We start from the raw sequence: 8,841 nt of genomic DNA on the forward strand, positions 1-8,841 counted from the left end.
TTACTTGCATTACTCCCACATCAGATTGATGATTATAAGATTCTTTCTACCATATGAGGGAAGACATATAATTGATTTTGATTTGACCTGCAGTCAATCAAATGAATCTGCATTTTGATTTTTAAAGATGTGGAGATATGTGCTATGTCTGAGGTTTTACTCCCACCTACTCCCTTTTACAAACTGATGAAACGTACATGTATTCTTTCACACAATTCCTAGAGGTAATTACTTGAAAAACATCATTACTTTTAAACTGCCAAGCTTGCTTAATATTGTATTGGTAATGGCCTCCACATATTATTATTCATTTTATGAAACAGAGGTTCTTTAGAACCAGTGTGGTGCAGTGGTTAAGAGTGGCAGGCTATAATCTGGAGAACCAGGTTTGATTCCTCACTCTATACAGGGCTGGATCGGGGGGGGGGAGGGGACAGAGGGGGGTGCTTGCCCTGGGCACCTACGGAGGGGGGGGGCGCCAAATTGGATATGGAGTCCATTGTATTCTATGGGACCGTAAGATAGAATGGCACATAAGGGAGCATCATTTTTTAATTTTGCCCGCCCCCCCCCCCTCAGAAAACATGTAGATCCGGTCCTGACTCTATATGAAGCCTGCTGGGTGACCTTGGGCCAATGTTCCCTTTAATCCCCTCCCCCTGAGCAGAACAGTTCACTTCCTGAGCAGACTATAACTGCTGTGATCTTAAAATGGACAGTGGGCAGTGCAAGACCCTGCATGGCTCCAGATTGCTGCAGAGCGGGGCTTCCTGTCCTCTGCACACATCATAGTGAATGGTGCCTTGGGCCAGCCATAGTTGTCTCAGAATTTTCTCAGCTCACTTATCTCACAAGGTGCCTGTTGTGGAGAGAGGAAGGAAAAGGCAATGGTAAGCTGCTTTGGGGCACCTTAAGGTAGAGAAAAGTGAGGTATAAAAACCAAATCTTCTTCTTCATCTACTAGAAACAGAAAACTTCATATAAAATAAAAATGAAGCACTGGTCACCTCCGGCCAAGTGGTCTTTAAGACTTGCTGTGGCCCTAAACGACATGTTTGTTGCATCCATTGCAGAGCCTACATTTGCACAGATCTTAGTCAAAAGATCAGAATATATATATATAAATCCAACCTTGAACTCTTTGATGAAGGCTGAATGAGTCTTGGGAGTCTCATGGTAGGACTGATTCACACAACCAGTTAAAGATGACGGGCTGCCTCCCCATCCCCCAGACCAGCTTGGATTCATGCGCACTCACCATTTATGAACACTCTCAACCAGGGCTTTTTGTAGAAAAAACCCAGCAAGGACTCATTTGCATATTAGGACACACACCCCTATGTCACCATTGTTTTGCATAGGGCTTTTCATGGGAAAAATCCCCAGCAGGAACTCGTTTGCATATTAGGTCACACCCCCTGGCACCAAGCCAGCTGGAACTGTGTTCCTTTGCATTCCTGCTCAAAAGAAGCCCTGCTCACTTTTCTCAACAGCATAACCACCACAACCAGTGCCTCAGTGCTAACATACACGTACTCCACACAAAGGAGGACTTGGGATGAATTCCTCCTGACGTCTCCAAATAACTTAAAGTGCAGCATTATGCACAGTTACTCCATACTAATTCCATGGATTTCAATGGGCTTAAACTGGAGTAACTGCATAGGGTTGTGCTGTTCAGCCAGTTTTGTAAGTCACTCCTCTGCTTATCCTCTGGAGAGAGGCTACCAGAGTAATCGGTACTGAGTTAAATGAACCAACGGTTTGACTGACAGGGCGGCCCCATAGGTCCTTCATGAAACCACAAATACCAGCTGACCACCTGAAGATCCAGTCCCAGCTTTTAACACGTGGATCTCATCATGAACTATTATTAAAGAAATCATGACACAGCAGGGGAAACTAAGTCATCATTTGAATCTTAGGTAGCTATAATAATAGCTTTTCAGGGTTCTGGCTTTCTTCTAGTTGCCTCCCTCCCCCAACACTAACATGCTGTAGTACTTTTGGCTTGGACTGGCAACTTCTTAAAGAATTGAGAGGCTGGTAACTGAAATTCCTAGTTGACACAGAATACTGAGATGTTTCAGACACACCCACGCCCACTCACTATCACGGGTCAATTACTGGTCATGGCGTTTCCCAAGGGAACTGTGAACTCCACCCATCTGAGATTACAACCTCAGTCCCTCACTCCTTGGCTGAAAAGGTATCAAGAACCCATGATCCTGCCAGGGGCTATTGACTGCCCACTTCAACCTTTGAATCACCCCTTGAATTCCAGAATTGCTGTCCCAGGATAGCATATTGTGTAAACTGTGGTTGAACGGGTATAATTAACTCTGCATATTATGCTATGAAATTCATGCTAATAATTTCTTCAGTCCCACTTGTCACAGTTTTTCATGGCCGCCACAGACATTTTCACTTTGCAAGGTTGTGCTTCACCTTTATGATATCTGATTCGACCCCACCCAGTACTTTAGTGGCTACAGAGTCAAGCCACTGGTATTTAGGGAAGTACTCAAGTGATATATGTGTCACCATACTTTTGCATTCAGAATTGACCAAATGTCTCCCACAAGTTATCCCTGTGAGCATTTATGGGCTTTTTTTTCTTTAAAGAAGATCCTCTCTGGATCTTTAGAGATGCCTTCTCATTCATGATAAATCATCTCACATCAAACTGAGGTGTCTCAGACAGAGCTCAAGACAATCTTTCATTCCAGTGCTTGGACAATAAGGTTGTCATGAGTTCAAAAGTTGCTTTCCCAGGATAACAGATTGTGCTAAAGAGATTTTAACCAAGGATACATCTGATACTCCATGTGTGCTGTTATCTTGGATTTTTCATGCATGAACAATAAGCGACAGGGGGCTCTTAGGAGATACAAACTGGATTATCGCTGAATATATATGGCCATTTCTTTAAAAAAAATGCATGCACAAAAAATGGAAATGTGTACATTGTCAGCATTCTTGGCTCCATCCATCCAGAAGTTCTCCTGTGCAAGCTGTGTTGAAACGAGCAGTGCAAAACAACGGATCACATTTCAGCTTTTTGCAGCTCATTCATTTCAATGCGGCCCATGCAGAGAACTTCTAAGATAACAGCTCTTTCTGATAAAAATTAAATACATAAATCAATTTCATAAAATAACATAAGGATTCTTCAGTGAGAGAATGTCTAGCTCAGGAGTGGCCAAACTACGGCTCGGGAGCCACATGTGGCTCTTTCACACATATTGTGTGGCTCTCAAAGCCCCCAGTCAGCCAACTTGGAAAAGACATCTCTATCTTTACATTTCTCCAAGCCAAGTCAGCCGGAGACTTGGAGAATGCATTTGAAGTTGCTTTCTTTCCACCTCTCTCTTCTTTTCCCTTCCTTCCTTCTGTATTGTGGCTCTCAAACATCTGACATTCGTTCTATGTGGCTCTTACATTAAGCAAGTTTGGCCAGTCCTGGTCTAGATCTTTTTCAGTCTGTCTCTAGACCTGGCTAAATGCCTTGGTCATTTTATATGATGAATTGTGCAAGGAGATAGATGGAAGAAGTGTGTCCTTGTCAGTTCTCATGGATTTCTCAGCAGCTTTCAGTACTGCTGCTCATAGTGTCATCTAGCTAGTCTGGGGACAGGAGGGTAGAATCTATATATCCAATAGTGACATGTAGCCCCCAAATGTGGATACCTAAAACTACAAATCAGGACCACACAAGGCTCCCAGCCCCACCACCTACCACTCAACCTGCAGCAGCTGCCAGCGTCCTTCACTGCTATGCCTGAGCCCACAGCAACATCCAGCATCTGCCACTGCAGTAGCGGCCAGCAGCCTCTGCTTCCACTTGGGTCCACAGAGGCTGCCAGTGAGTGCTGCTGTCACACCCAGGCCCAGAGCAGAGGCTGGCATCCTTCTCTGCTGTCAGTGACAGTGGCCTGTAACTGCTGCAGCCTCAGCAGTAAAAATAACAGCAACCTGGGATCACAGTTCATAATACAGGAAATACAAACACTGGTATGTTGGCTAACACATTTAGTAAAACGTTTTTCAAGAATCATACAAATCTTTTGTCACATTATACAAAAGTACAACCTTACAATATTACAGGGCTTTTTTTTTTTGAGCAGGAATGCACAAGAACACAGTTCCGGCTGGCTTGGCATCAGGGGGTGTGGCCTAATATTGCAAATGTGTGAAACAATGGTGATGTCAAGAGGTGTTGTCTAATATACAAATGAGTTCCTGCTGGGAGCCAGTTTGGTGTAGTGGTTGAGTGCGTGGACTCTTATCTGGGAGAACTGGGTTTGATTCCCCACTCCTGCACTTGCAGCTGCTGGAATGGCCTTGGGTCAGCCATAGCTCTTATAGGAGTTGTCCTTGAAAGGGCTGCTTCTGGGAGAGTTCTCAGCCCCACCCACCTCACAGGGTGTCTGTTGTGTGGGGGGGAGGTAAAGGAGATTGTGACCGCTCTGAGATTCAGAGTATAAGGCGGGATATAAATCCAATATCTTCTTTTCCACAAAAAAAGCCCTGAATATTACAAACAAAAGTCCATCCAGTGAGTACCCAGATATAGACTCATTTTGTCAAAGTCTTCCTCAGGAGTATTCCTATTTACTTCAAAGTTATCAGCCTCTTGTTACAATTCAGTGTGTATATTGGGAGCAAACCAGGCCTTAACCTCTTTTCTAAACAGATGCAAAAGCCCTCTGAATTTGGCTGACAAAATGATCTCTGCAACCTCTTTATTTTTTTCAAAATGATCATCCTGGAATAAACCATGGTAATTACAAGATACAGCACAAAGCTGAATGGAGGTGAATAATTTTTAAAATCTTATTTATTAAATATTATTAAGAACTTTCCTCTCCATGCCACTTAAGTGTTTATCTTAGAAGCAAGCCAGTCCTGAAACTCTTCTTTAACCAGATGCAAGCATGGCAGAGGACACCAGCTGCTGCTCCAGATGCAGAGCGCCATTCTCTGCCATGGCTGGAGCTCTAGCAACTAGGCCCAGAGCAGCTGCTGACATTGACATGGAGTTCACTTGGCTCATTAACAGGCCCGCAGCCAGAAAATTTTGGGTGGAGGGGCCTAGGACCTGAAAATTTGGTGTGTGTGTGGGGGGGGGGGTGCGGGTGTTGCTCTCTCGCTCTCCTGCTGTCTCTCTGCCGCTGTTTCACTGTCCCCCTCTCTCTTGCCATTCTCTCTTTCTCTCTGTCTCCGTCTCTCGCTGCTGTTCTCTCTGTCTGCCGTTGTCCCCCCATCTTTCACACTGCCTCTCTCTCTTGGCCGCTCTCTTACTCTGTCCCGGTCTTTCGCACTACTGTTCTATCTGCCGCTTTCTCTGTCCCTGTTTTTCTCGCAGCTGCTCTCTCTCTCTCTTTCTGCCGCTCTCGCTGGTCCTGGAGGCCCTCCAACAGAGGGGCCCTACATAGGGGTGGGGGTTAATAGAGCAGCCTGTCCCCCATGGGCCTCCGTAGCTACAGGTCTGCTCATTAACTAGGTCATTCTAAGTATGTGCAAACAATGCAATTCTATTTTGGATGGATTTACTTCTTTCTCTATCCCACACCCCCTTTATTTTTTTTTATTTCAGATTTTTCTGCAAACTTGAGACTCCCAAACTTGAAAAAAGATCTGTTTAGTGTCAGTGTGGCCCCAAACCTCAGATTTATGTACCCACAGATGGGGCAGACATGACTGATAGTATATAGACAGATATAAATCCACCTTTCTCTTTCTTCATTGGAGTATACAGCAAAGCCAGTTATTTTTCCTGCCACAAGGAGTTCCAGTGTTCTCTGTGGCACTTCTCTGATATATTTTCTGTAGGATGAATATAATTATACATTTTCCCATGTAATGCTTCAAACATACGTGTGGCAACTGCTCTCAGCTGTCAGTTACTACTGTTTTACCACCTTGGTAAAGATGAGTCAAGGAGCAAAGGAACAGGTGAACCGCCTTCACTGATTTCTTCTAACATGTGCCGCATACTAAACTTTCTTTGAGCCCTCCTTCTTTGGAGTAATTGCATAGAATCTTGAGACACACCCTCCTAATCTACCAAAGCGACTTGAGAAAGAGACGCCTCTTCTTCCTGTGAGACTGGTCTGTAAGAAAACCGGTGTCATTATAATTAATTGTGAGCCTAACAGCCTTAATAAGTTGGGCAGATTTTGAAAATAATGACACCCGAAGGTCTAGCTGTCCACAAGCTACTGGTGTTCAGACTGATCCTATTACTTTGCTTCACCTGAACTGTCCTTCCTACAGTCCTTCATTTTGTATTCCTTCCTAGTGTCCGTGTTCCACACCTGACAGACTTGTTTTGTCTATTTCAGCAGTCAATTTTTAATACACTCTTCTCTTATACGGAATCCATAAAGGGACTAGCAGAGCGAGAGGACTGTGTGAATGATGAACTTTGTTGACTCCATCTACAAGAAGGTGAGTTTCAAAACTGAGGTAAATAAAAGGGGGAAGGACCTGAACTAGATCTGTATATGTTCAGGGTAGAAGGACTCAGGGATAACAATTGGCCAGAGATTAATATTCTGCTGCATTTTTCTGACTATTGTAGGTCTTTTCTTCTTGACCTGGAGACTGTTTTAGTCAAGCTGTGACTTGACACATCTTCTGTTTTGTAAAGTGATCTGTAGCTGATAAGCATCAGTCAGGATGAAGCTAACAATTAAACCCTCTGCAGAGTTAACCCATTCTGAATCCATGTGCTTGGACTGGAGTAATTCTGGATAGGATTACATTTTAGAACTATGGAAAGCTGGGTTCAAATTCCCACTCAGCCATGAAGGTCCTTTTCTGCCTCAGCCTGACTTATTTCCTTGGGTTGTGCTGAGGAAAAGTCTTGGTGCATTGGTCTGTCTGATGTTATACAGGTTTTAATTATTGTGATAGATAGACAGACAGACAAACACAGAGACAGACAGACATAGATGTTTTGTTTTATTGTTTGTTGTAACCCACCCTGAGCTTGCTGTAAAGAGAGGGCAGGCTAGAAATCAATCAATCAATCAAATAAATAAGCAAGCTCCTTGGAGAATAGACAGGATGAGCAGTTATTTAATTTGAATACTAAGCATTTAATTGAAGTTGCAAGTTACAATGTAGGTATAGTGGCTGGGACAGCATATGGTGTAATATGCAGTTTTCAGTTACCCATAACCCCCTTCCAAAGTATCTCTCAAAAGCTTGCATACCAAGATAAACTGGCCCATGCGAAAATACTCTTAGGCACACCATGCTTCTCTAAGCAATGGAAGGGACAGTGCATACCTTGGTTGGTTTCCTTTGGAAAAGGCAGCACTTCTAGCATTTCTAAATATTTGGTTTATTTACAAACATACAGATAGGGGCAGCAGAACCACTACTCCCTGTGTGTGTGTGTGTGTGTGTGTGTGTGTGTGTGTGTGTGTGAGAGAGAGAGAGAGAGAGAGAGAGAGAGAGAGAGAGAGAGAGAAACACGAACCTGTACAATAGATAGCAATCCAACTGGTATAGGTTGGAGATAAGTTGGTTTAAATGTTGACAGCACACAATTATTCTTATACAAAGAATAAGGCCCATTGTGGGGGAAAATACAATGGGCTACAGAAAGAGGCTCTTGGTGAGTGCTCCCCCACCTTCTCTACCATCTGGAGAGCAGTTGGAAATCTGAGTGATCTCCAATGGAGACTGGTAACAATGGTTCCCCAGAACGAAATGGCTGGTTTGGAGGGTGGAGTCTATGACACTGTACCTATCTAAAGTCCTACCCCTCTTCAAACCCCACCCTCTCCAGGCTCCACACCTCAAATCTCCAGGAATTCCCTGACCTGGAGTTGGCACCCCTATTTCCTTCCCAGCAACTGATCAACCTACCTTTATCTGCCCCCCTGACTTCAGCTTTCCATCTCCTCCCCACTCCCTGCAGTCTCTACCTAGGAAAAGTATTCTTTCTCAACAGTTGAGACCACAGCACCTTATATCATTCTCTTCCTTCTTTTAATCTGCACAACAACTCCATGAGGTAGGTTAGTCTGAAAGTCTGTAATTGCTCTGAAATCACCTAGTCAGCTTCCCTAGAAAGAACCTGGGTCTGGCAGACCCTGCTCTGAAGCACTGTTATCCACACTGGTTGCCATAGGAGGGCTGCTGCAGAACAGGAGCAAGCAGCCAGGCCTAGTTAAGTCATGCCAGTCAGGTGGCATCAAGTCACCCAGAGGGTGCTGCCAGGCCTAGGGTAGCCAACCTCCAGGTGGAGCCTGAAGATTTCCTGGTATCACAACAACTCCAGACAACAGATATCTCTCCCTCTGTAGAAAATAACTGCTTTGGAGGGTTGACTCTATGTCATTATATTCAGCTTACTCCACCACAAAATCCCCAGGAATTTCCCACCAACCTGGAACTGGCAGCCCCAATAAGGACTGGCCCCAGTGAGTTCTCCCTCAAAGGCCAATAGGCCTTGAAAGGCCCCCCCCCCTTTTACTGACAGAACCAAGCTTGGAATACTATGATTGCCTAGCAACAGCCACTGAGGGAAAATGGAGGACTCAGTGGGAAGGGCCAATAGGACATGAAAGCAGCTTTCCCAGTGACCCAATCCTCATCTGTCCTAGGGCCGAAGGGTGGTAGTAGAAGACGACGACATTGGATTTATATTCTGCCCTTCACTCAAGAGTCTCAGAGCGGCTCACAATCTCCTTTATCTTCCTCCCCCACAACAGACACCCTGTGAGGTGGGTGGGGCTGAGGACTCTCACAGCAGCTGCCCTTTCAAGGACAACCTCTGCCAGAGCTATGGCTGACCCCAGGCCATTCCAGCAGGTGCAAGTG

Source organism: Heteronotia binoei, chromosome 10 (assembly GCF_032191835.1).
Source record: "Heteronotia binoei isolate CCM8104 ecotype False Entrance Well chromosome 10, APGP_CSIRO_Hbin_v1, whole genome shotgun sequence".
Lineage (NCBI taxonomy): Eukaryota > Metazoa > Chordata > Lepidosauria > Squamata > Gekkonidae > Heteronotia > Heteronotia binoei.